Source organism: Ooceraea biroi, chromosome 12 (assembly GCF_003672135.1).
Source record: "Ooceraea biroi isolate clonal line C1 chromosome 12, Obir_v5.4, whole genome shotgun sequence".
Classification (NCBI taxonomy): domain Eukaryota; kingdom Metazoa; phylum Arthropoda; class Insecta; order Hymenoptera; family Formicidae; genus Ooceraea; species Ooceraea biroi.
In genome coordinates this window covers 11,130,163-11,157,795 of record NC_039517.1, presented here as the reverse complement: position 1 = coordinate 11,157,795, position 27,633 = coordinate 11,130,163, and the positions used below count along the sequence as shown (strand labels likewise).

Genomic DNA, 27,633 nt, shown 5'->3' with positions numbered 1-27,633 from the left:
AAAGAATTTTAATGTTAATAAAATTATTTTATGAAGGTAAATTATTTTGATAGCATTGATTACAGATTTAAAGTTAAGTTGATAATAATCATTTTGATTTAAATTATGTTAAGGAAGTTAAATGTTTAAAATAAAGAGTAAATAATAGTTAGTTCAATTTGATAAAATTATAAAATAGTTTTATTCGACACGAATATTTCGTAGTGACTATTTTGCTTCAACGTTGGAAAGCTAACAGAAAATTGGTACCTGCGTAAGGGTTCGACACTTTTTCTTCAAGGGTCGTGGAGGTTTACGAGTTGGAAAGTTTATGACCTCCGGTGGGTCTGGAAAGTCTCGGGTATCAAAAGGGTCACTTTCACCCTGAGTTTCCTTTTTTTTCACTTTTACAGTTTAAAAGTAACGAGATTGAGAAGTCGAAAAGCGAAAATATTCAAACACATATATTTTGTGGATCGAATAGAATAAAGACGATTTTAAAAGATTGTTGCTTACTACATTGTATTGACATTTACAAATTAGAATGATGATGATAAGTTATGGATTATATTAGAATACGACCTTTAACCCAACTATTGAGCGGTATTTATTGCCGGGAAGTTTACGCTTACCGCGATATTTTGAATCGTAATTATTTGTGTGCTCTTTGCATAGTTAATAGTGGAGAACACAAGATTTATTATTTCTTTATAATCATTTATTGAGCATTCGCACCTTTCCTTGCAATATTATCTGTGAAAATTGCAATTGTGCACTTAGCGTCACTCGATCAGCTCACGAATGTTACGAGTGTAGTAGGACTCCTTTACCGCTATCTGCTAACGAATCCCAGTCAGGTCAAATCGTGCAGCCGGATCGTAGGGTGGGCACATCGGTAATAATTCCCCAATGAATCCATTCGAACGAAGTTCGATTGTAAATATCCTCCGTTACGAGTCTTGGTGTTTGCAGGAATATTATTTTGAATTGAAAGAAAATAGAACTATTTCTTGCAGCGATTGTATTGCATCGGATACCGTATTAAACTTCACAGATTTTAATTTTGTTAGCCGACATTGTATATTGTTAAACCCAAATTGCGCCCCTCCATACCTTGAATGCGCCGGGTGTTCCAAATTGTTGGGTTTTTATAAGAAAATTCGCGAAGGATCGTGTGACATATGTTCAGATACATTAACACATTTCTCGCTCGGGCGCACTACTAACGAGCTTCGTAATATAATAACTAGTCGTAATTACACCATAATCGCAATTTCACTGCACCGCCACACCGAATTCCCGATTTCGCGTGACCAACCAGAAAGACAATCCTAGGTCGTGGGGTATCCATCGGGCGTAAAAATCCGATAATAACGACCAGCCCCTGCCATATCTGTTATTTCCTCAAAAGAAAAACGAGACGGGCCGGGACGTAACAATTCCAACAAGACGGTGCTGGGCCACACAACGGAAGAATTGTGACCAATTTTCTAAATCAGCAGTTCCCTGGACGCTGGATGGGTCGATATGGCCCGATACGTTGGCCTGCGAGATCCCTGGATATCAATCCGCTGGACTTCTTCCTTTGGGGTCATTGCAAAGAGATGATTTATAAAACGCATCCCGAAAGCCTAGAAGATTTGGAAGGAAGATTGCGGGAAGCCATATGGACCATCGAAGACGATGTGATGGAAAACGTGCAAAGAAATTTGTTACGACGGATGAGGGCCTGCATTAGAATGGACGGGGGCCATTTTGAGCATCTCTTGTAAAAGAGAATCACAATCCGTTCTTTTCAGGACGACCAAAAACAATCCGTCCTTTTTAGGACGATCAAAAGTAATTCGCCCTTTTCAGGGCGACCAATATTTTTTACGTCGAATATCTTACGTTTATCAAAGTGTAAAAAAAAGTTACAAGAGTTTTAATTCAAATTTTTTCATATTATGATTGCTTTTAAATAATAAAGTGTAATAAAATATTAAATATTTTAAAAACACTTAATTTTAATTAAACTCAAAACGAACATCATACGGCATTATACGTTTTATACTTTTCGAATTGCCACGATCTGAATACTGAGGCCTCAACCGATCACAAGTTGGACAACGCTAGTACAATCATAATAAAAAATCAGTCGACTGCTTCCTGTCACCGCGTAAACATGTGTTGAGGTTAGAAACATATTGTGTACCGTGCGTTGTGTTGTGTTGCGTGTTTCTTTCTTTCTTGTGAGTGATTTTTAGTCGGCGAGTGATTGAGAGTCATTAGTACATTTCTCGTTTCATTGATCGAGTGAGTGAAACGTAATAGTTTATAAAAAAACTTTCGATTAATTACTCTGCCGTGAACTCTCAGTGTCTCGAACTGTGATTGAATATCTGCGTAAAATTTGTGTGTGGAAGAATAAAATATTGATTATGATCGATTCGTCTTTTCCAAGGAACTACAACAACACGAAGTCATTCTCTACAAGGTAAGTGAGTGAGAGAAATGTCGTATTCCTGACTCAATTCTGAGACTTTCTCTTTTCCAAATTGTCCCTGAAGCTTATTTTTCAATTATAAAAACAAAGAGTGAGTGAGTGAGAGAGAGAATTATGAGAGATCGTATGTAGCGGTCAGCTGAGCGTCCCGCGTAAGCGCCGCGGTGAGTCGCGCCGCGCGCCGCCCCTGTCTGCCTCTCACGCGTGGCCTGTTATTCGACAATTATTTCTTTTTATAATTCAAAAACTAAGCTTCGGAGAAAATTTTGGTAAAGGAAAAATCGTCTCAGAATTCAACCAGGAATACGACATTTCAAGGACATGAAGTTGTTTTGAATCACCCTGTATACTCCATTCAAAGTTTCATTGTTAATAACTTTTGAACCAGAGGTGAGCAAATGAAAACTCCGTCAGTTTTGAAATGAGCAAACGAAAATCTTTCGATTAGGTCTATTAGAAATCAGTTTTGTCGAAAATGGGGGGCTAGTACAAATTTGATTTTTTGTTTAGAACTTTTTTTCTGGAAGTGAACAAACGAAAAGAAGGGCTGAGCAAACATGAGCAAACGAAAATCTACCGATATGTACTGTCAGATTCGTAATTCGCGGCTGTGCTAACTTGCGGTGGACATATACTCCATTCAAAGTTTCATTGTTAAGAACTTTTAAACCAGAAGTGAGCAAATGAAAACTCCGCCAGTTTTGAAATGAGCAAACGAAAATCTTTCGATTAGACCTATTAGAAATCAGTTTTATCGAAAATGGGGGGCTAGTACAAATTTGATTTTTTGTTTATAACTTTTTTTCTAGAAGTGAACAAACGAAAAGAAGGGCTGAGCAAACATGAGCAAATGAATGCATTAAGGGGGGATTCTCATGTAACGAGTCAAAAAATTTTTTTTGCTTAAATCCACTCTAATACATGTGGAAAATATGTTCCTAAAGTTACAAATCGATATTCGACCTCTACGTATAGTTATAGTCGAGTTTTCGACCGCGCGTTGAGTAGGTAGCTGGGAGCGCTCGGAGCGGAGACACGCGTCTCGTCTGCCCTCACTCATACACTCGTACATAACAAACAGCTTCGCAGGTATACGTCTAACGGTTTTCTTTTGTTGTGATATACCTTCGCGTACTTGTATAGCTGAGGCAGGAAATTTTTACGAGAGCTTCAATTCGTGTGTTTGGCGTTTGGCTCCGAAATATTTATATTGTGGCATCCGAACAGTAGAAATAGCCGCATATATTGCTGCAGGATTATTCAACGAAGGCTATTTCGCCGTTTTAAAAATTATGGACACATTAGAACTAAAGATCGGTACCCATTGTAAGGAGTATGCAGACTCGTATGACGCCGCGCGAATACGGCGACAGGAGCGACGAAGCCTCAGTAGCTCGAAAGAAGCTCGAACTGCTCGCAAAGAACTGAATTTACAACAGCAGCAATTATACGAGGATGCAGAAGGCCTACTATATGGCCCTGGAATCGCCGATTAGGACTGTAAGTATTGAAAAGCATTACTTTTTATAACCGAAAACTTTAAACGCGTTTTTCTCGAAATCACTTTTTTCAAACTGGTGTGCAGGATAACTAAAAAAATATTAGACCAATTGGGCTCTTTCGGGGCTCTACATGTAGGCAATTATATTGTTCATCGTATGAACCTCAAAAGCAACAAAAATTTTTAAAGTAAATAATGTTTATTTCACAATAACAATGAAAATTTTAATGAAAAAACAGCATTTTTTTCAAATGTCGCCATTCTTTTCAATTTAGTTTTTTTTCTTGCTTCATGAGGTTCAAACGATGCGTAATGATCTATAATTAATAAATATTGTTGAATATTCTGTTTCAGACCATTACAGCGGATGCTAGACTGCACACCGTTTGACGCCTGCGACGCCGAAGTCGCTGAAGGCGGCGTCCATACCTATATCTATATATATGTTTTTTTTAACCAAAAAAATATTTTTATATTCTCTTTACATGTATTGATGTACTATTAAAGTTTGAGATCCTTTGACTAAATACGTTCTTGAAAAAAAATTCCGAAAAATCTGCTTCTTTTTGGCTCTTTACATGAGAATCCCCCCTTAAAAGAATCATATTTTTTCGCAAGTTGGGGGGCCAACTTCACACAGGTATTTGACAGGTCATATCAACTTATGATTAAAATATCTCAGGAATTAAAGCCGTAATCGAAAATCTAACGGCACTTGTATAATTAAATGTGAATGCGAGCTTTCGATCGCGACCAGTTCGAATAAGATTGGTGCAGTAAATCCTGAGATATTATAATCGTACGTTAGAATCGTGACGTTCCGTTTTCCGTATTCTGATTCAGACTCACATACGTATGTTCGCACATACACATGCAAAGCGATTTTGTCCCTCAAGCTGCTGTTCACACATGCATGATTTAATTTATTATGAATTAAAAATGATTTTAATAATATATGGGAAATGTTTTATTTTACGATAAGGATATAAATCGCAAATATTATAAAAACAATTATTAAAAAACTTATTAAAAATTATTAAAAAATGTGATACATAGGAAATGTTTTATTTCACGATAAAGATATAAATTGCAAGTAATTGCAAGCAACATTATCGACGACGACGACGATGACGTTGATGTGGTGCAACGTCGTCGTTGACGTAGTGCAACGTTGTCGTTGTCGACGTGGTGCAACGTCGTCATCGTCATCGACGTGGTGCAACGTCATCGTCATCGTCGTCGTCGTCGTTGTTGTTGTTGTCGCCGTCATCGACGTGATGCAACGTCATATTAGTTAGTGAGAAAGGAATTGACTGCACCAATACCACGAATTTCACTGCATAACGTCGAGCGCTACCACATTCATTGCATAAAATTATAAAACTCGTAAAAATAATTTATGTGAAAGTAAAGTTATATTATTAAAGTTATAATAAAAAATATTGTAAATCACATAGAGAAATTTTGTTAGAAAAACAGAAAAAAGTATAAAATATATAAAAATAATTTACATTATATAAAAATCAAAAGATTATTCTTAATAAAACTTATTACAAATTGCATCGGAACGATGTTAGCATGTAAAATAATTGATAATCTTAATAATAATAATCTATCTATATATAAGCCAAATACCACTCACTGACTCATCAACGTGTAGCCCGAACCACTGCACCTATCGACTTGAAATTTTAAGGGTATATTCCTACTATCACGTAGGTGCTCACTAAGGGTGGGTTTTCCGAAATTCCACCCCTAACGGGTGAGAAAGGGTAAAATGTGTTTTTATTTAATTCTACACATAATATGGCGGGCGAAGCCCGCGTGACGGGGGATGCTAGTAAAACATATAAAAAGAAATTATGTAATACTAATTATATGTTCAATAGAATGTAAAACTAAAATATAGTCAAATTTTTAAAATTTACAAAAAAGAGTGAGATCCCTAAAAAACCTTTTTAAAAAAAGAAAAAATATATACGCCAAGTACATAAAACTCCCAACTGTCAAAACTCAAAACTAAATATGAAATCAATAATTAATTAGCCAAGTATCTAGAAGCAGTTTGAGTATTTTACCCAAACGTTTTCCATGCATACTCTCTTATCGCATGACGACATTGAAGTACTTGGCGTGCCCGAATCACATTAAAACGTCCTGTCCTACCTATAAGAGACACAAAATCATTTGCGAGTCATTATTGAAAATCATGAAGATACAAGATACAATACAAATCAAGATATTGTCAAGAGACACGGTAGTGTCTCGCGCCAAGTATACGCGCAGCGAGACCGCACCGTGACTCTTTTACGCGAAGCGACGCTTTCGCAGACACTCAGATTATTAGATCTCAATAACCGCTGAACGGATGAACTTCTAAGTAGCCTCAATGGATAGCTTGGAGTCGAATTACATAATAAAAGTGTTTTTATTTTTCTTGTACGTGCCCTACGAGCGGAGATATGGCGATGCAAAATCTGAAATTGGATGAAATTGGAAAATTTCATTTAAGAAACGTCGTCGTCATCATCATCAAATGTACAGTCCGTTCTTTTTCGTCGAGATGGCAGCAGCTCCGTTTATACCGACCGGCGGAGATGCTGTTGGTATATCCGTGTGACTCACACATAACGATCATATGTAGACGCTCTACATTAGAATTGAGATATCGCGAATCTGATTGCGCTGACTTTTTGACAATCGTTTGTAGTTTCGTTTTGTTTGTAGTTGAACTGTTCAAAAGGTATTAATTAACATTTGTTAAAATGAAAAATAGCTACCTTTGCCATTTGTTAAGATATCGCGAATCCGCTTGCGCTATCCTTTTCAAAATCGTTTCTAGTTGTTTCGTTTGTAGTTGAATTGTCAAAAGTTATTAACATTTGTTTAAATAAAAAATAGCTAACTTTGCCATTTGTTAAGATATCGCGAATCCGCTTGCGCTATCATTTTCAGAATCGTTTCTAGTTGTTTGGTTTATAGTTGAACTTTTAAAAGTTATTAACATTTGGTTAAATAAAAAATAGCTAACTTTGCCATTTGTTAAGATATCGATATAATTAAAAAATTTTAATCGTAAAATATTTAGAATATTTATTATAAAGCTTATAATTGAGAATATTCACTCTTAATTCACTCTTCGTCTCTTTTTTATGTGCCCTTTATAAAAACACAAAGGTGCAATCGAGCCTAAATTTTAAGTTTTATGCCTTGAAATCTCATTGTAAATTATTGTTACAAAAGAACGCTATCACAAAGTGAAAGATGTTCCATGGGCATTGTCAAAAGTAATTGCTTCAAGAGAATTGTCAAAATCAAATATCACGGCAAAATATTGCTTGGGGTTTACATGGTTTACAAAATACAGATAATGTTTCGTGTTATGCAAATCCTCATATAGTATAAAAAAGAATACTTCACACTACAAAATGTGTGAAATCACAACAAAATTACCTTTTTTAAAAAAGGTACAAAAAAGCGCCAAGTATACGTGCCCGAAGTTCTTTCAAAAAAGAACTCTACAAAACTAATGATATCAACAAATTGCGCCAACTACAATGGGTATTTATGCAAACCAGAAAATCTATTACTTTTTATTATTACTCTTTGGCTGATATTCATTGTTGATTCTTATTTAAGACCATCTTAAGTACATTCATAAGATATTTGAATTGGTAGGAATAAATATTTTAATACATATACATGTATAAATATGTCAATACAAATGTGTTTTTTGAAAATACTTGGCGCTGCTAAACCGAATAAAAAATTCTCTTAGTACTTAAATAATCTAAACATTACAATAATTTGCTTAGACTCTAATTTACACAACAACTTGCCGAAATGTACAAATGTAGTTAATTACACTTATTCTATACTTAACTCTAATGTCTCTCTCTCTCTCTCTCTCTCTCTCACACACACACACACACACACACACACACACACACACACAAACACACAAACACCTAACTTACATAAACAATCGCCGAAATACAAACACACACATTCACAAGAGAGGAAGAAAGAGAATAAGGCAATTAACATATTGGTTCGATTTGTTGAGAATTTTTTATTCGGTTTAGCAGCGCCAAGTATTTTCAAAAAACACATTTGTATTGACATATTTATACATGTATATGTATTAAAATATATATTCCTATCAATTCAAATATCTTATGAATGTACTTAAGATGGTCTTAAATGAGAATCAACAATGAATATCGGCCAAAGAGTAATAATAAAAAGTAATAGATTTTCTGGTTTGCATAAATACCCATTGTAGTTGGCGCAATTTGTTGATATCATTAGTTTTGTAGAGTTCTTTTTTGAAAGAACTTCGGGCGCGTAGAGTTCTTTTTTGAAAGAACTTCGGGTGTGTAGAATTCTTTTTTGAAAAAACTTCGGGAGTGTATACTTGGCGCTTTTTTGTACCTTTTTTTTAAAAAGTACAAATTTACAAGAATACATGACCACTGCAATTCGGGAACGCCAAGTACTTCAATGTCGTCATGTGATAAGAGAGTAGGCATGGAAAAAATTTGGATAAAATACTCAAACTGAATTGCTTCGATGTACTTGGCTAATTAACTATTGATTTCATATTTAGTTTTGATTTTTATAAATAGCATTTTACACTTTTTGTTGCGTACAAGGTGAGATTTTTTATGTACTTGGCGTACTTTTTTCACCTTTATAAGATTTTTTTAATGGGATCTCATTGCTTTTTGCAAAAATTTTTTATTTATATTGTTTCTGCAAAAAATATATGCATTTTTAGCATTTCGAGGCCAACTGCACTTTTGTACTTTCGAATCATTTATTAATTGCCATTCGGTACCTTTAGCACGTACTACGTTTGTATAATGTCCATCAATTATACTTTTACCTTCATGAAAAATTCCACTAATAATTTTATAGAGTCCGACCGAAACCACTCATTTTCGTTTCGGCCGAAACCGAAAACGAATATTCAGTTTCCTTTCAATTTCGGCCGAAACCGAAACCGAAACCGAAACTTTTGGAGAAGTGCTGCAAAGTCGTTGAAAATTCATATGTACACATATGCACACTTTCAAAATAAGGTTTTATTATAAATATCTTATTAAAATATATAAATATATATTTTTCAGGAAACAATACAAAATAATATGCAATATGCAAATGCAATATGCAAATAACAAGCCTTATAATATTGCATCTTTAAACTTATAATTAAATCACAGTTATTACTTAGTTATTATATTACTGAGATCACATAAATTTGTACTTATAGTTGTGTCTTTACTTGAAATTAATAAATAACTTACTAACTAGTAATTAAACTCGAACAATTTTATATTATAACATAAAAATAAAGGTTTTTCGACATTTTCACCCACTAAATTACTGCGCCTATCCGCATAAATTTGTCCAGCAGAGCTAAATAACCGTTCGCTTGCCACACTAGTTGGCGGAGCTGATAAAAATTTATTTACAGTTTTTTGTAATTGCTGATACGGACTAGAGTGCTAATAAGCAAAAATATTAGCATTTCGCTGAAGTCTAGGCTCTTTCAGAAAAGCTTCTAAAGATAATTCTTTTTCTGACAATGCGTTTTCCTTAGTCTTTGGGGAGCTATCGTGAGCTTCCCATAAACTTTCTTCTAACACTTTCTTTGGAGCTGCAACAGATTTTTCCACGTGAGCATTAGTACTCTCATCTAGAGTGTTACGTCACGCCGGGTCAGTGCCACGAGAGGGCGAGTCTGGCCGTAGACGGAACACGATCGCTATTACGGGTCGCGGAGTCGCGAAACTCTACCCGGGGATACCCGCGATCAAGGTTATTCGCGAGGAAGACGCGTCTACTGGTCGGTCGAGGGTGAGATCCTACCCATGTAATCACCTTGAAAACGAATCACAGTTGGGTCAGGTAGTTCGTAAATGCTCTCACCGGTATCCCGTAGTTGTTCAATGAGTTCGAGATAGTTGTCCGAGCAATTGTCGCAAGTGTAAAACGGGGCGTATGTTGCGAGATTCGTGCGACACAATTCACACGTAGGGACGTGACGGTTAAATCCGACGTACAAGTCGTGTTTCGAAATACGCGTGAAATATTGTCCCTCAGGGTAAGGGATTTCGCTGAAATTATTGAGGCACCTTTCGCAAATTAGGATTCGACTGAAATCAAGCAAATACGCGGTGTATTTAATGCACGAGACAACTGCAGTTCGACGTTGATATTCGACAACTGGGTTCACGAGCTGGGTGGAACCGTTTTGTCATATAATTCCACGGCACATTGCACGATGTTCTCCTATGGTCCCTTTCGCTTATGGATTTCGATAAACAATTCTATTAACAATTCACTAAATTGATTGTGACGATAGGTAATTAACTCTAGCTTTCTCCTTTGAATTAGGTAAACAATTCCATTAACAATTCGTTAAGATGATTGCGACGATAGGTCAATTATGATTCTTCTCACTTTGTAATGATCGGTTAATAATATTCTAATACTAAAATGGAGTAAAAAGAATAACAAAAATTATATTTTGGTATTAAAACGACAAATATATATATAATTCTAGTAGGAATGAAATCATGCTGCGACAGTAATTTTACTTACTAGAATGTTCCTGATTGTTCTCGATCCAGCTCTGCGCACCTTGCTTTCTTGCGCCAGTCTATTGTAATGATTTCGTCGAGGGTCGTCCTCGGGAATGTCTTGGCACAGCGGATATCGTACTTTGTGCGAGATCGGGGTTAACCTCGTCGACCACGTGTCCTCTTCTCCTTTGCTCTTATTTACGTTCCTAATTATACTCAGTCGGTAGGTGCACGCGGAATTACTAATCACTCGCGGTTTTGCGGGTCGCGCTACAGCGGGATTATTATTATTATCGCAACGCGGCTGTATGCTTTCGGACGGTACACGTGTCTGAAAGAGTTCTTCGTATTCAGGATCGATATAGCAAGGTTCGACACCGTAATATGAGGAAATATCGGCGCTTGGTGTTTCGTAAAGAAACTTGGAAAGGTTTTGAAGCAGGCGTCGCGCACGGTGCTTCTTTCCTCCTCGTCTCGTTTTCGGCATCTAGTTCCAGTGTCGGAAATTCTCGATAACTACTTTAATCGCTAGTGCTGTTGATAGGATTGAGGGTATCAGAGGGTGAGCGAGACTGGCGTGCGTGGACCGCACTGGCAGTTCACTCATGTAAGGGATCACGTTTAACAATGTCCACGTGCGAGGACCGCACTGTCGAGATCGTAGAACGTGTCGGAGAAGGAACGTCACTAGAGTTATCCACACTGTGCGTTGGTTCGTTGGGATTGCACTAGTTACGATTACACTTATGGTTTAGTTTACGCGTAGGGATCGGTTGGTTGAAAGGTATGCGCTAATAAGACGCTGAGTTAGCACACAAAAGGTATATTCTAATAATAAAAGGTTTACAATTACAATGTAGAATAACTTCTAGAAATAAACTAAAACTGAATAAGACGATATTGAAATAAACTAAGTTTGAATAGGACGATATAGAAATAAACTAAGTTCAATGAGACGATAAAAATAAACTAAGTTTAGAGTGGCAAGATATAGAATTAGACTAAGTTCGAATTAGAATTAGAAGCAGAGGTTCGAGACTCGGAGGGAACTGACTCGTCCGGAGTCGTAGTTAAGAGTGACGGGAAGTAGTGCTGCACTGAGGTCCCTCGATTCGGCGGCCTGCCGTTTGGTGGTGGGGCGTGAGTTTTCCTCCTTCCCCGGTACGGCCGGTTGGTGGTGGGGCCTTCGGGTCCTCCCCTTCTGCGGATTGGGATGACTGTCGTGGCGATCAGGGTGGGAGTCAGGCCGACAAAATAGCGTATCGGCTGCGATTGCCGATGGCGAGAGACGTCGCGCGTGTGATAAGGCGCATTAAAGTTCTATTTGCGAGGAAAAATGATAGCCGGATTTTCGCGGGACGTCACAGTGGATTAAAGACTTCCGCTTATGATGTCAAGGCAGATCGAATTTCAACACGCGACAGCGTTTATTGTCCTTCTCCCTCTCGCACGAAAAGATACATCGCACTTTAAGGTTGATATCTCGGAAACGGAAATAGATATCGCCCCCGTTCAAAAAGGATGTAGTTTCTGAAAATATTCTCTGCATAGATTAATGACTTCCGGTTATGATATCGCGGTGGATCGATTTTCATCACGCGACGACGTTTGCCATCCTTCTCTTTCTCTCGCGGGGAAATAAAGAGTATCTTTTAAAGCTGATATTTCGGAAACGAAGCGAGATATCACATTGGAACAAAAAGGATTTTACTTCCATTGTAATGCCCTGCAAAGATTGCATATATTCGTTACCGATATCGCGGTGGAGCAACTTTCATCACGCGACGACGTTTGCCATCCTTCTCTCTCTCTCTCTCTCTCTCTCTCTCTCTCTCTCGTGCGGAAATAAACATTATCTTTTAAAGCTGATATCTCGGAAACGAAGCGAGATATCACTTTCGATCAAAAAGGATTTTGCTTCTACTATAATGCCGTGCAAAGATTGTTTACTTTCCGTGTCGATATCGCGGCGGATCGATTTTCATCGCGCGTGTGAAGTCTCACGACATCCACACATATTAATTTTTTTCATATTTTAATTTTTATTCATCTACCGATTTTTTAGGATAAGTTATCGACCCTTGGGTTATCACATGTTTCTAACTTACCAGTAGGAACTAGGTTACCAATTGTAATAACACTTACCGACACAGTTACCAACTTTCAATAATACTTACCATATAATATTAATATACCCACACATGTTACCATATAATGTTATCTTCAGAAAATGATTATCATAAGAATTATAAAGTTAACATTTTCATTTAATACAATATAAAGGAAAGAGAATATAAATCTGTTAGTATAATATCATACCAAGGAAACATAAATACACAATATAAAAAGTAATAATTTTAATAATTATTAAGAACATAGTTAGTTTTGTAATTATTATATTTCTTTTTAAAAAATGTATTATTGTTAATGAACTATTTTATACTTCCTACAATGGTAGGAAGTATAAAATACCATAAAATGTTTTGGTCAGGTTTTTTGTCACATATTACATACATATGTATAATAATAATAATAAAGTTTTTTTTATGATAACATGATATTTCAGTTATGCGAAATACATAATTTACGTATATTTAATAACTTTTGTAATTTTTCAATTATATTAATTTTTGCTTAGAAACAAATTAATTATGCAATAACAATTGTAGTTGCGATTTAAATAAGTATGCGTTCGTATAGCTAAACTGATGTACAATCAAATTCATGAAGTTATTTTGGGTCAATTGTTGCAAATTTATTAAGGTTAATGTTTATAACAATAGAAGGAAATGAATTTTATTGGGTGAAATCCATGTAATAATTGTTTATGGGCAACATCAATACCCTGTACGTGTTTAAAATTTTGAAATTATTAATATTACTAATTTGTTGATAACTTTCTAAAATCTTAACCATTGGAAAATAAAAAAAATAAGTATGTATAATTTTTTATAATGGAAAAAGGGATCATGCTACGCCATTAAAAGTAAGGAAAAACCAGTGTTTTGGAAATTACCAACAACTTTCGTTGAGTACTTTTTTTCGGCAGTCTCATGGTACCTGTGTAAAAATGGTTTATGGAGCATTGCTACTTTTTGAGATATCGTAAAATTCGATAAGTCACTATTCATTAAACAAATTCATAATATTTTTCACTAAGTTTCGTGTAAAAGGTTTTAATGACTTATTATTAGTGTACAAGTTATGAACTTTTAAATAATTAAACTGAAATTATTAATAAACAAATTATTAGGAGAAATAATTAAGTTCATAAAGGTCAAAAACGACCAAAAGAAGTAATAATGTTAAGGGTGAAATTACATGGTAAATAGAAAATTGCCCTGAAAACATTTATGCATAATGCATGTTATAGGCATAACAATATTATAAATTTTTAATACGCATTTATTTATGAAGTTATAAGAATTAAAATTAAATTAATAATTTCAGAATTTTGTAATATCATTGGAATTTTATCAATTTTTATGGTCTTTATTCTGAAAGTGCTCCGATCGGACTCCTTTCCTGTATCCTCCATGGTGGGAACGATATGGCCAATATGGTGTCGCTGTAATGCCAATTAGTATAATGTACTATACGTAGTTTTGTACTGTCGCTGTACGACGAGCCGATCTATACATAATTCGTTATGCATACGTATTAGTGACATTATATGATAAAATTGTAAGTAATGTGTACGTCAGAGAGTCAATGTACTCTTATGTATACAATAAAATACTTGATTTGTTGCTGTCGTCAAAATAGTCGATTAACATATATATATATATATATATATATATATATATTGTGACGTCCCGCGAAAATCCGGCTATCATTTTTCCTCGCAAATAGAACTTTAATGCGCCTTATCACACGCGCGACGTCTCTCGCCATCGGCAATCGCAGCCGATACGCTATTTTGTCGGCCTGACTCCCACCCTGATCGCCACGACAGTCATCCCAATCCGCAGAAGGGGAGGACCCGAAGGCCCCACCACCAACCGGCCGTACCGGGGAAGGAGGAAAACTCACGCCCCACCACCAAACGGCAGGCCGCCGAATCGAGGGACCTCAGTGCAGCACTACTTCCCGTCACTCTTAACTACGACTCCGGACGAGTCAGTTCCCTCCGAGTCTCGAACCTCTGCTTCTAATTCTAATTCGAACTTAGTCTAATTCTATATCTTGCCACTCTAAACTTAGTTTATTTTTATCGTCTCATTGAACTTAGTTTATTTCTATATCGTCCTATTCAAACTTAGTTTATTTCAATATCGTCTTATTCAGTTTTAGTTTATTTCTAGAAGTTATTCTACATTGTAATTGTAAACCTTTTATTATTAGAATATACCTTTTGTGTGCTAACTCAGCGTCTTATTAGCGCATACCTTTCAACCAACCGATCCCTACGCGTAAACTAAACCATAAGTGTAATCGTAACTAGTGCAATCCCAACGAACCAACGCACAGTGTGGATAACTCTAGTGACGTTCCTTCTCCGACACGTTCTACGATCTCGACAGTGCGGTCCTCGCACGTGGACATTGTTAAACGTGATCCCTTACATGAGTGAACTGCCAGTGCGGTCCACGCACGCCAGTCTCGCTCACCCTCTGATACCCTCAATCCTATCAACAGCACTAGCGATTAAAGTAGTTATCGAGAATTTCCGACACTGGAACTAGATGCCGAAAACGAGACGAGGAGGAAAGAAGCACCGTGCGCGACGCCTGCTTCAAAACCTTTCCAAGTTTCTTTACGAAACACCAAGCGCCGATATTTCCTCATATTACGGTGTCGAACCTTGCTATATCGATCCTGAATACGAAGAACTCTTTCAGACACGTGTACCGTCCGAAAGCATACAGCCGCGTTGCGATAATAATAATAATCCCGCTGTAGCGCGACCCGCAAAACCGCGAGTGATTAGTAATTCCGCGTGCACCTACCGACTGAGTATAATTAGGAACGTAAATAAGAGCAAAGGAGAAGAGGACACGTGGTCGACGAGGTTAACCCCGATCTCGCACAAAGTACGATATCCGCTGTGCCAAGACATTCCCGAGGACGACCCTCGACGAAATCATTACAATAGACTGGCGCAAGAAAGCAAGGTGCGCAGAGCTGGATCGAGAACAATCAGGAACATTCTAGTAAGTAAAATTACTGTCGCAGCATGATTTCATTCCTACTAGAATTATATATATATTTGTCGTTTTAATACCAAAATATAATTTTTGTTATTCTTTTTACTCCATTTTAGTATTAGAATATTATTAACCGATCATTACAAAGTGAGAAGAATCATAATTGACCTATCGTCGCAATCATCTTAACGAATTGTTAATGGAATTGTTTACCTAATTCAAAGGAGAAAGCTAGAGTTAATTACCTATCGTCACAATCAATTTAGTGAATTGTTAATAGAATTGTTTATCGAAATCCATAAGCGAAAGGGACCATAGGAGAACATCGTGCAATGTGCCGTGGAATTATATGACAAAACGGTTCCACCCAGCTCGTGAACCCAGTTGTCGAATATCAACGTCGAACTGCAGTTGTCTCGTGCATTAAATACACCGCGTATTTGCTTGATTTCAGTCGAATCCTAATTTGCGAAAGGTGCCTCAATAATTTCAGCGAAATCCCTTACCCTGAGGGACAATATTTCACGCGTATTTCGAAACACGACTTGTACGTCGGATTTAACCGTCACGTCCCTACGTGTGAATTGTGTCGCACGAATCTCGCAACATACGCCCCGTTTTACACTTGCGACAATTGCTCGGACAACTATCTCGAACTCATTGAACAACTACGGGATACCGGTGAGAGCATTTACGAACTACCTGACCCAACTGTGATTCGTTTTCAAGGTGATTACATGGGTAGGATCTCACCCTCGACCGACCAGTAGACGCGTCTTCCTCGCGAATAACCTTGATCGCGGGTATCCCCGGGTAGAGTTTCGCGACTCCGCGACCCGTAATAGCGATCGTGTTCCGTCTACGGCCAGACTCGCCCTCTCGTGGCACTGACCCGGCGTGACGTAACATAAAATTGGTTTCAGCGGTGGGATATCGGAATCATTCGCGATGGAAACCCGCGCTGGTAAATCAACAAAATCTCAGAAACCACCACTTACCGAAGCAGAAATCGAGGAACATTGTGCCCAATTAAAGGCTAAAGAAGCTCAATTACACGAACAATCCGAATCGTTGCGACAACAACAAGAAGCGTACTTGAGAGAAAGAGAGAGTACTGAACGCGATCTAGAGAACATCCGAACTAATCTTTGCGCGAAAGAAATAGAACTCAGTAAACGCATGGATTCAATCAGTGAATATGAAGTAGATTTAGAGATGGCGGACACGACCGCCGAAATAATGCAGGAAATCGCGTACCTCCGGAGTGAAGTAACGACACTTCGCAATCGTCCCATGCACTCCAGGCCACCCCCTTCGGGTAACGGACATCGGTTCTACGAGGAGAATGCCTCTTCAATACCGGGACCGCGATCCTGGGTACGACGCGGGCCCTCGGGTTTCCTTCCGGAAGGTCCTCGAGACGATTCCCCCATTCGATGGACGCAATATGCCTCTTTCTCAATTCATACGAGCCTGCCGACGGGCTAAAGAGATATTTCCGCCATCCTCAGAAAGAAACCTAACACGATTGATCCTCACTAAATTACGAGGCCGAGCCATCTGCGCCGTCGAGGATGAAATATGCGAATCGGTAACAACTCGCGTACCTATTGAATGGCGCATTTGGATCTCGAAAAACCATAGACCAATACCGCAGAGAACTAAGCACGATTTATCTAAAGCCGGGTGAACATATACTCGACTACATCAGCCGCATCAAGGACCTTCGATCGTCAATTATCGACGCGGAACGCCGCGCACGAGGTACTCTAACGGCAAACACCACTGCTGAAATTGATGCACTGACGGCGCGATCACTTTGCGACGGTTTACCGCTAGCGTACCGGCTCCAGTTATCCACGGAACATTATTCAAACCCATTTGCCGCGTTCTCTCACGTAAAAATTCTTGCAAAGCGACAAGAGTTAGACAACGAAAGATTCAATAGCCCGCATAAAATCGAAAGAACGTACAAAAGGAGGAATGTTTACAGTACCGGGAACCCTCTGGCACACTCGACCCCCATAAAACCAGGTCCGGACCGCGCGACAGACACAAGATGGCAAAACACGAGATACCCTCGGTACACCGACCAAGGTCGATACACCAGCCCGAAGCCTCTGTCACGTCCGGGGAGGTGAGAACGTTGCTAACCTGGTTTCTGTGCTAACCTAGCCCTCGGTAATTAACATCAGATACTCTCTTTTGATTTAGGGTCAATCTGCATACACCGACTTTACCCGGGAATGGAGAGAGTTTGGATCAACTTACAATGATGACGAGGTTATCTTTCAGAATCGAACTATGAATGTATAATTAATATAAATTGTTGATTAATAAAATATAGTCTATGACTCTATGATGCTAGTATTATTTATTACTATGTATTAAATCTAGGTAATAACGACAGAGGAAAATAATAAACATAACTGGTACTAACCAAATAATTAAATAGTATAACTCAAGTAGTATAACTCAAGTAGAATGACTCAAGTAGTATAAGTAAGTTAATAAAAAGTTGTAATGCAAGCGGATTAAACGCCCAACAATATAAAGGTAAATAGTACAGGTAAATAAGTAGTATGAATTAAATTAAAGTCATGCTACAAGCGAATTAAACGCTTGATATAATAACTTACACGTAAAATAATAGTGATATGAGTCAATGACAAAGGTATATCGCAGGCGGATAAACGCCGATTGGTATAGGTTGAAAAAAAAATGAATAAATAGTACAACTCAATGAAAGATTTATATCATAAGCGAAGTAAACGCTTAATAGTATAATTATAGGTAATACTAATATTCTAAGGATAATTAAAATTTATATCAAAAGCGGAATGGACGCTTAATAACATAACTAAAGGTGTATAGCCAATTGTATAGCTATAAGTAGTATAAGTATTAAAGGGTTGTATCATAAGCGAAATGGACGCTTAATAATATAACTAAAGGTGTATAGTCTATTGTATAGCTATAAGTAGTATAAGTATTAAAGGGTTGTATCAAAAGCGGAATGGACGCTTAATAATATAACTGTAAGTAGTAATGGATCAACAAATAAAATAATAAGTGAAATAATAAGGAATTATGCTGATAATACGAGCAAATTGATGCTAGTAGTATAGTCATAAATGGTATCGCCTAGTAGTAATATAGCTGGAAATAGTATAAATAAAATGAAACTAAAAGAAGTCGGACTATCAGCGGATAAACGCCAAGTAAAAAAAGGAAAGGTAGTATAAATCTTTTAAAGAATATTTTAAGGATCATATAAATGAATAAGTAATTAAGGTAAACAGGGTACAAAAGTTACAAAAGAATAAATCAAAATGATGAATTAATAAGTAAACTGTCACTGAATGTAAATATAATATAATTGTGTTACAGAGAGATTGAATACAAATGTCGTATGAATATAAAATAAAGTCGTATGAGTTGGCAAACAATAATTAAGAATAGTGGGTATACAATAAGAATTCAAACTTGGTACAAATCTACTCACAAGTGTTCGCAGGAATCTGGACCCTCAGGCCAGGAAGCACTTAACAAGCAGCAGCGAGAAATAATTGTTAAACAAACTCCACTAATTCTAAATTAGGTTGATGCCTTAGTAGCGACTCAACGCTATAATGCAAATCAAGTAATAGCAAATTATAAATGACTGACAAGTAACTAAGTTAGGTAGACGATTTATTAGCGACGTATTGCTATAAAGCGAAGTGACGAAAGTAATGATCAAATAATAAGTGACCTTCTCTTGCTGCTGCACCAAGTCTTATACTAAAATTTTAGGACTGAGTCCCTGTCGCTCGAGAAGGGGTTACAAAAAGTGGGGACCTTATAATTAAATGCAAAGTTACAATAGTAGGGAGGCTATGCCTTGATCGCTGATTGGTTCCCCGCTCTTAAAATTATTAATGGTGGGATCGAGACCTTGAAAGGTCTGGTGGGGACGATGAGCTCAATGCTTTGGTTAGATAAAATTATTTTTCTCCCAATGTTCAACATAAAATTCTCAGTACGAATTTATCGCATGAGCTGTTGGGACTTATGGTCAACAGAAATTTCCCCGTACTAAATAATCGGAACATCCGGTATGACTTTGAGTCATCTAAAATTTAACGATTAAATTTATCGAAGAGACTGTTATGTCTTTTGATTAAGACAGTGGACACCGATTATTACTTTAATCTGGCGGCAGTAAATCGCCGCCTTAAGAATTAATATTTCATGGTTCGCGTCCCGTTAATTTTTTTTTTTTCTTTTATTTTAATATTAAAAGTCTTTAATAAACCAATAAAAACAATATATCTAGTTTAAAACATGAATATTGCATGATTACTATTAAAAATATGAAGAAATATAAAGTATTAGTAACAGGAGCACATAGCAAGTAAGGAAGTAAAGCCTTGAGTTTAATATATACTGGTTCGCGCCCCGTTAATTAAATATTTTTTATTTCTTTTATTTTAATATTAAAAATCTTTAATAAACCTATAAAGATAATATATCTAATTTAAAATACGAATATTGCATGATTATTATTAAGATATGAAAAACTATAAAGGTAACCTTACATGGTAGTAGTACGAATCAATCAATAATGATACTAAATTATAAGTGATATTTTCTGTTAATGAAATAATCTTCAATTAACACCTTGTCCACTGTATTATTCAATCCCAACAAATGAAATATTAAAATTATTAATTTAACCTAAATTTCTACAACCTTATGCATTAATTATTTATAAGGTCTCTTGCACCTCTGGATAATAATTTAATGCATTCAGTTAATTAATATTAGAGTAACCTTGTGTATTATACTTTAACGCACTATTGTAACGTTTCTTATTAATAATAATTATTCATATACCTTAACCTATTGATTAGTTGTCATATTAATGCTAGTCATTATAATATCTTCCATTACATAAAATAATGAATTAATAATTCAATACAAGTAATATTAAAATAATTATTAGCATTGCAATTTAATGCATTATAATTGTTTCTTACTTCACAAATTAGCAACTTAATGTTACAAAGCGTATGAAGTCCCTTAATCGCTTTAAAGTGTCTGAAACATTACTAAGCGTACGAAATGTTGTAAACGCTATGTGGTCCATATAAAATAACTAAATGTCTAAGTTTACAATTTAACGCATTATTATAATGTTCTTTATTCTACGATTAATAATCATTCATATATTGTAACTGATTAACTAAATGTTATATGAATATTAATGATGGTATATTTAAATAATTACTCTTCTCAAATGAATAATGAACCATAATGCCACAGCGAGCTAATAACTAATAATGTAATAATCGAATGCTTATATTAAATGATCTATATGTTTTTCGCAATTGGTTTTTCGTTATTCATAGTTAATTATTAATTAATTAATTGATTTTAACTTAATTTGTTTAAATCCATATAACTTCTAAACTCCTACTGATAATTTATTAAAATCTTTTACACCAAACGTAATAAAAAATAATGTATATTTATTTACTGAATAGTGACGTTTCGATTTTTGCACTATCTCGTGAAGTAATAATGTTAAAACGAAAATTTTTCCACAGGTACCATTAGACTGGCGAAAAATGGTGCTCAACGAGAGTTGTTGGTCATTTCTAAATTAATGAGTTTTTCATAAATTTGATGGTACCGTTGAGTTCCTCTTATTACCCACAATAACGCTATATAATTATAAAAAATTATTTCCCAACGGTTAAGATTTTCATCGCTTAGTTAACAAATAAAAATTTTGACTATTTTAAAATTCCAAATTTCTACGGTCCTTCGATATGGTCCATGGATCATTATTATATACTTTTCATTCATCTAACCTTATTCCTTCAATTATTATAAACAATAACCTATGGTTTTTTCATAACGAATGCATTCAAATGTTCTATGCATTTTTGTTATACTCGCACATGACTATATAATCGTATAATTAAATATATCATAAATGTGATTGTTATTATAAAATTTGTTTGTTTATAACAAAATTTTATTATATTCAAAAACTTTAATTTGCTCCTATATTTAATTGATCTCCTTAATGTAACAGTGTACATAAAATATATTGTTATAAGGACGCCCTAAATTATTTATATGTATATAGTATGTCTAACAGCTAACATTATGAAATATCTAAAAATTACTACAATTACAGTATTAAAACGTATTATAATGGCGTTTTAGTGAATTTTCATTTTTATGCATGTTTTTATGTTTTTTTCATTCTTTTACATATACAAATATCTATTCCCGTTCATAAAAGGCTTCTACGTAACTTAGGTAATAGCTATGATTCTAAATTTAGTATATTGTATTGGTGTTACTCATTTATACCGATTTACGTAATCACGTTTGACATTGTCGATATTCGACAATACACTGTTCGAACGTTGATCTCCATACACGACAGAGAATGTGGATACAACTAGACGGGTCATTGTTTATCGAAATTCTAACTTCCGGTCTGAAATGTTTTTTTAACGAGACATGGTATTTTTTATTGCGGATTCGGATTCTACGCGAGAAAACATGCAACTTTTGTCTGAAATATTTTTCCGAAAAATGTTTCAGACAAAAGTTACTTACTTTTCGATGGAGAATAAGAATCTGCAATAAAAAGTTGGGGTTTCAATTTAAGAAATTGAAGGTGATCTTCGCGTGACCTTCAAACGACTATTCAAGGTCAAACCAATGGTATCATCTTATGTCCCCCTCGAAATCGTGACATGTCTGTCTGAAACATTTTTTCGTATCTTTTTTAGTTTTTTAAAAAATCGACTGTATAAATTAAAATGGGCCACCCTGTATATATATATATTTATATATATATAAGTATCTCTTCCCGTTCATAAAAGGCTACTATGTAACTTAGGTAATAACTACGATTATAAATTTAGTATATTGTATTGGTTTTACTCGTTTGTGTTTTTTGGATTTTTCCTTTTTCCTTCTTAATTATTGATTAGCATCATTAATAATGATTAATAAAATAAAATAGTAATATGTTCGATATAATAGTTAGTACCTATCGAATGTCGGTAATTGGTTAAGTAGTGAATACGCGTTTGCCGGTAACCTGTCTTATATGGTTATACATTATCGGTAACAACTTATGATGTACTTTAGTTGACGATAAATGTCAATGGTAAGTTATAATATTAACAATATGTTGGTAGTTTATACCATAATTCTAGCGATTAATTCATAAATGCGTTGAATAAGCAAAAATAAAATTTTTAAGGTTATTTGACATCGCAGGATGTCACAATATCAAATAGTGTATATCTGCTTTGTAAAATGCATTGTATTTAATATTCTAATAAATTTTCGTAATAAATACGCATTATATGTTTATATGAAGCAGATTTATAGCAAATATTTCTAGAATAATGTAATGTTAAAAATATTGATTTAAAATATTGATATCTTTGCACAACACTTTATATATAATTTTATTTTCAATTGTATTGTAGAAATACGACAAACCCTTTGCACTAATCTAAATATTGCATTATTGATATCATACCTTATATTTATTGAATCTTAATATTGTGCGTTCTCTTTTCTTAACTTATATAATTATGTTTTATCATTATTTTATGACCAAATTATTCTGATCGAAATTTATGTAACAATGAAATATTTTCATTTTGCAGATATATCATTATGAATAAACGTCCTAAGAGAGACAATATAAAAAAACCTTCACGTTATGAAATTACTGCATCTTCTGACAATGAAGAGGAGTCCACTAAACAATATCATAAAAAGCAAAAAACGACATCTGTTACTGATGCGATCCGTGATATTCGCAATAATGTATTGCAATATGAAAATGAAGAAGTTGCTACAAGGAATGCCATTAATAGCACATCTGAATGTCGTTCTGCATCTATAACATTGCCCGCAACTAGAACATCAAGTGACCTGCCATTACATATAGATTCATCTACAATACCTTTAGCATCATCGTCAAATAAATGTTCAACGACAGTCTTATTATCATCTCCATCATCACTTTCACCAGCTGTTCATTCACTAAAACAACCAGTTCAATCTACAGACATGCATCTACATAGAGCAGAACTTATGTCATCCTCACATGGTTTTCAATCATTTGAATCTCAGTTTGCATTAAATTCCTCACAATCCTCTTCAACAAAAAAGTCATCATTTTCTAACACAACTTCAACGTCAATGTTTTAACCTTCTGTCTGTACAATGCCGATATTTCAAGATCAATTTCCAACATCAGTGACAACTTCACCTATGGAATGTCAATCTTCATTTGGTACGATATCTCAACCTTTATGTTCTTCATCACTTAGACATCCATCATTTACAAATTCTCAAACATGTGAATCTCAGACTTTATCTTTTCCATTACCTAGTTCAGTCGTCAATACTGAACGAGTACGTGATACAAACTATCGTAATGAAATGAATAATACAGATTATCCTACTGAAAATGTGGAAATACCTTGTCAAAAAGTGACTAAACATTTTTCTTCAAGTGAATGTTTGCCCCAATCATCGGCATCTCATATTGCACCGTTGACTTCAATCGATATGAATAATTATACACCAGATCGCAATGGAGAATTTACACATAATTAGAATATAACACATTTTCAAAATACAACCCAATCGTCTTCAGTAAATGCACAATGTTATTCATCTTCACCGCAATCTTCTTCATCTTCAACGTCATCCCACAGTTCATCATTATTGACTTTGCTATCATCTCCAATGACTCGTCATAATGTTACTTATAATACACAATCTACTGATCATATACTCACTTCTAATAACGAACATAATAATAATACTAATGCTACCTTGTGCCATCAAACTATCCTACAGGATAATACTAATATTATGAATGCTATTAAAATGCAAGTAACGGAATCTATAAAAACCGTACTGACAGAATTCAGGTATTTAAATAATTTTGTGCAATTTAAAACTAACTTATCTTTTTCATATTAAATTAACTTTTCTGTATTATAATTTCAAACATTATCTTTTTAGTATTAAGAACTCATGAATTCATGAGCGCTTTAAAAAGACTGCTGTTTTTCAATCTTGAGTTCTTTTTATCCTATTCTTATTTTCATAATTTATTATATTTTCTTATTATAAATTTCCTATTTACACTTTAGTAAATATATTAATTTCCTATGTATAACATGTCGTAACTTATTGAGCAGTTTCCTTTTTTATTAAGTGAACATTCTAAGAGTGACTCGAATAAAGGCCAACAAACCAAATTTCTATTAATTCACGAATTTTGCAACTTAATAGACATGTGTTTAATACTTTTCGTGTTATAATACTTTTCTTTATCGTTTCCAGTATAATTCCCAGTTTACTTTATGTAATTGTCAATAATGTAATTTTTTATTTCTTTTGTTATTTTTATACGAGGCATAAGAATCATCTGTTATATTAATAGATTTTAAAGTCAAATGTAAGAAAATGTCAGACATTTCAGAAAATCATTGAGTGTTGTATATAATACTTTTTTTTAATTTTGCTATTTACAGAATGGTGAATCAATGCTCACATCGGAAACTAATGAATAAAAAATCTGTAAAACCAAAAATAATTCCATCCAAACGGTTGAAGCAATATTAGAATTCAATCAGTCAAACGACGCACAATATAGTGAAATGGTAATATTGTTTATGTAAACGTTTTAAACTTTGTTTTGATTCAATTATAGTTATTCAATTGATTCAATATTGTTGATTTATTATATTACTGCATGTTTTCTATATTAGGTAGAATATCTTGCATCCATTGGAGGACGCAATGCAAGAGAAATCATATATTTGGCATTTAAAGAGATTTTTACTACAAATGTAGCATTGTCATTCACATGGACAGGTAAAGATAATAATAACCAATAAACAAAGGAAAAGTTATCGGATCTACGAATAATTGATGCTTTATATGGTATGTCTACGACAAATCTGTAAAATAATATGATAAAATATAATTCTGTTTTACTTGATTTATTTTTAATAAGTCAATGGAACATTTTTATATATTGCAAACTTGTATTATTGTCGAATTTCGAGATATATGTGAGCGTATTTTTGGAACATTTATGTATTTTTTATATTCCAAAATATATTCTATATAAATCTATAATAAATTTATAATTTAACAAATGGGGATTATTATTTAAAATCAGTATTTCTATTTTAGATGCTGCTTCTGTACATGTAAAATTAACAATGGCTGAGTTTAAATTGAACACCGACACCAGCAGCGCAAACACGCAAGAAATTAAAATGGTCATATTGTAGCATAACGTACCATCATGCATGGTTTCTATCATAAAACAAATAATATTTCGCTTTTCTAAACCTTATATCTCAGATTCCTAATGACAATATAAAAATATATTTTGGCAGCACGAACAGCATGAAAAGACAAATTACAAGAAAACTACTCAAAATTAGTTTAAGGTTATTTAAAGTTATAAAATTCAAATTTTTTCTATATTTTACTTATTTTTCTCTATTAAAGAAACTATATATGTTTTAAAAAATACACGATTTTATTTTCCAAACTAAAATACATAATTTTATTTTAACAAAAACCTATGCTTTTTTCTTTATGGAATTCCTTTTCTATTCATAATAGTTCCATTTATAATACGATGTAGTTTTAAATTGCTATACAAATTTTAATATTGCATTAAAGCGTATATACATATTTGCTTGTATCTATAATGTCTTACTGTGAAAAATAATAAAACTGTTGAAGACAATTAGATATATAGACAATGGTACGATATATAAATATTGCATAAGACTAAAATTATATATTATATAAGGTACAGCGGGGTAATTTGAATAGCGGGGTAATTTGAATAGCGGGGCAATTTGGATAGTATTTTCCTAAAAAAACAATAATGATACACAAAGTCAACTAGCACAGATACGAAGGAGGCCTCCTTATTGTCACTCTGTGCTAGTTGACATTGTGTATCATTATTTTTTTTAGGAAAATATACTTACTATCCAAATTGCCCCGCTATTCAAATTACCCCGCTGGTACACCCTATATATATATATATATATATATGTATAGCATTTAATAATTTAACTAATTTCATAATATTGTATATAATCGTCTTCAATATAGTTTATATATATTCGTTTTTTTACAGTGATATTATTTATATACAATAAACACATACGAGGTGTTTCAAGAAGATCAGAATCCGCAATAACTTTGGAGGGATCGAATTTCAAAACAATGTTTTAGACAAAAATATTAGGGATTTATGGAAAGGTTTTTTTACTATCGTTATTAGTTTGACCTTCGATGGCATCGTCAAAGTAAAATTAACGTTAACTTAATTTTTTTAATGGAAACTCCTATGTTTTTATTATATCACCTTTTTCTATCAATTAATTTGAATAACTTTCGTTTGAAACATTTTTCGAAAACTTGATCCCTCCAAGTTATTCCGAGGTTCTGATCTTTTTGGAACACCGTGTATATATATGTTTATATATAATATTGAAACTTAAATAGCAATTTTAGAGTATGCTTTAATTATACCTGCATGTCACTTTCAATTCATGTGCGTGTGGCTCTCAATTCACGTGCAAGCTTTACAGCATGATGCAGCAATACGCTTGCATATCGCTTACTGAATATGCGCTCATTTCACGTGCTTATGAGACGAGATTGCAAGCAAAATGTGCTAGCCATTTTCTAGCACTATGACGACGCACTGGAATACGATTTTGCGTGTGCAGTGTGTGCCATTTTTGTACATAAATTGCTACATATTTAAACGCAAAATGCTTGTTGGGATGAGCCGTTTTTCTACGTCAGTTGCTGGATTTTACGCACAAAATATTTTCTGGGAAG

The 27,633-nt window shown here is 34.5% G+C and overlaps 1 protein-coding gene and 1 pseudogene across 3 annotated transcripts in view; one reads left to right on the top strand and one right to left on the bottom strand.

Annotated features, from left to right (window-relative positions):
• Positions 1–27,633, bottom strand: part of LOC105283053 — a 396,978-nt gene that overhangs the window by 296,618 nt on the left and 72,727 nt on the right. The gene's annotated exons all lie outside the window — the stretch shown is intronic.
• LOC113563157 lies at positions 23,813–26,124 on the top strand (annotated as a pseudogene).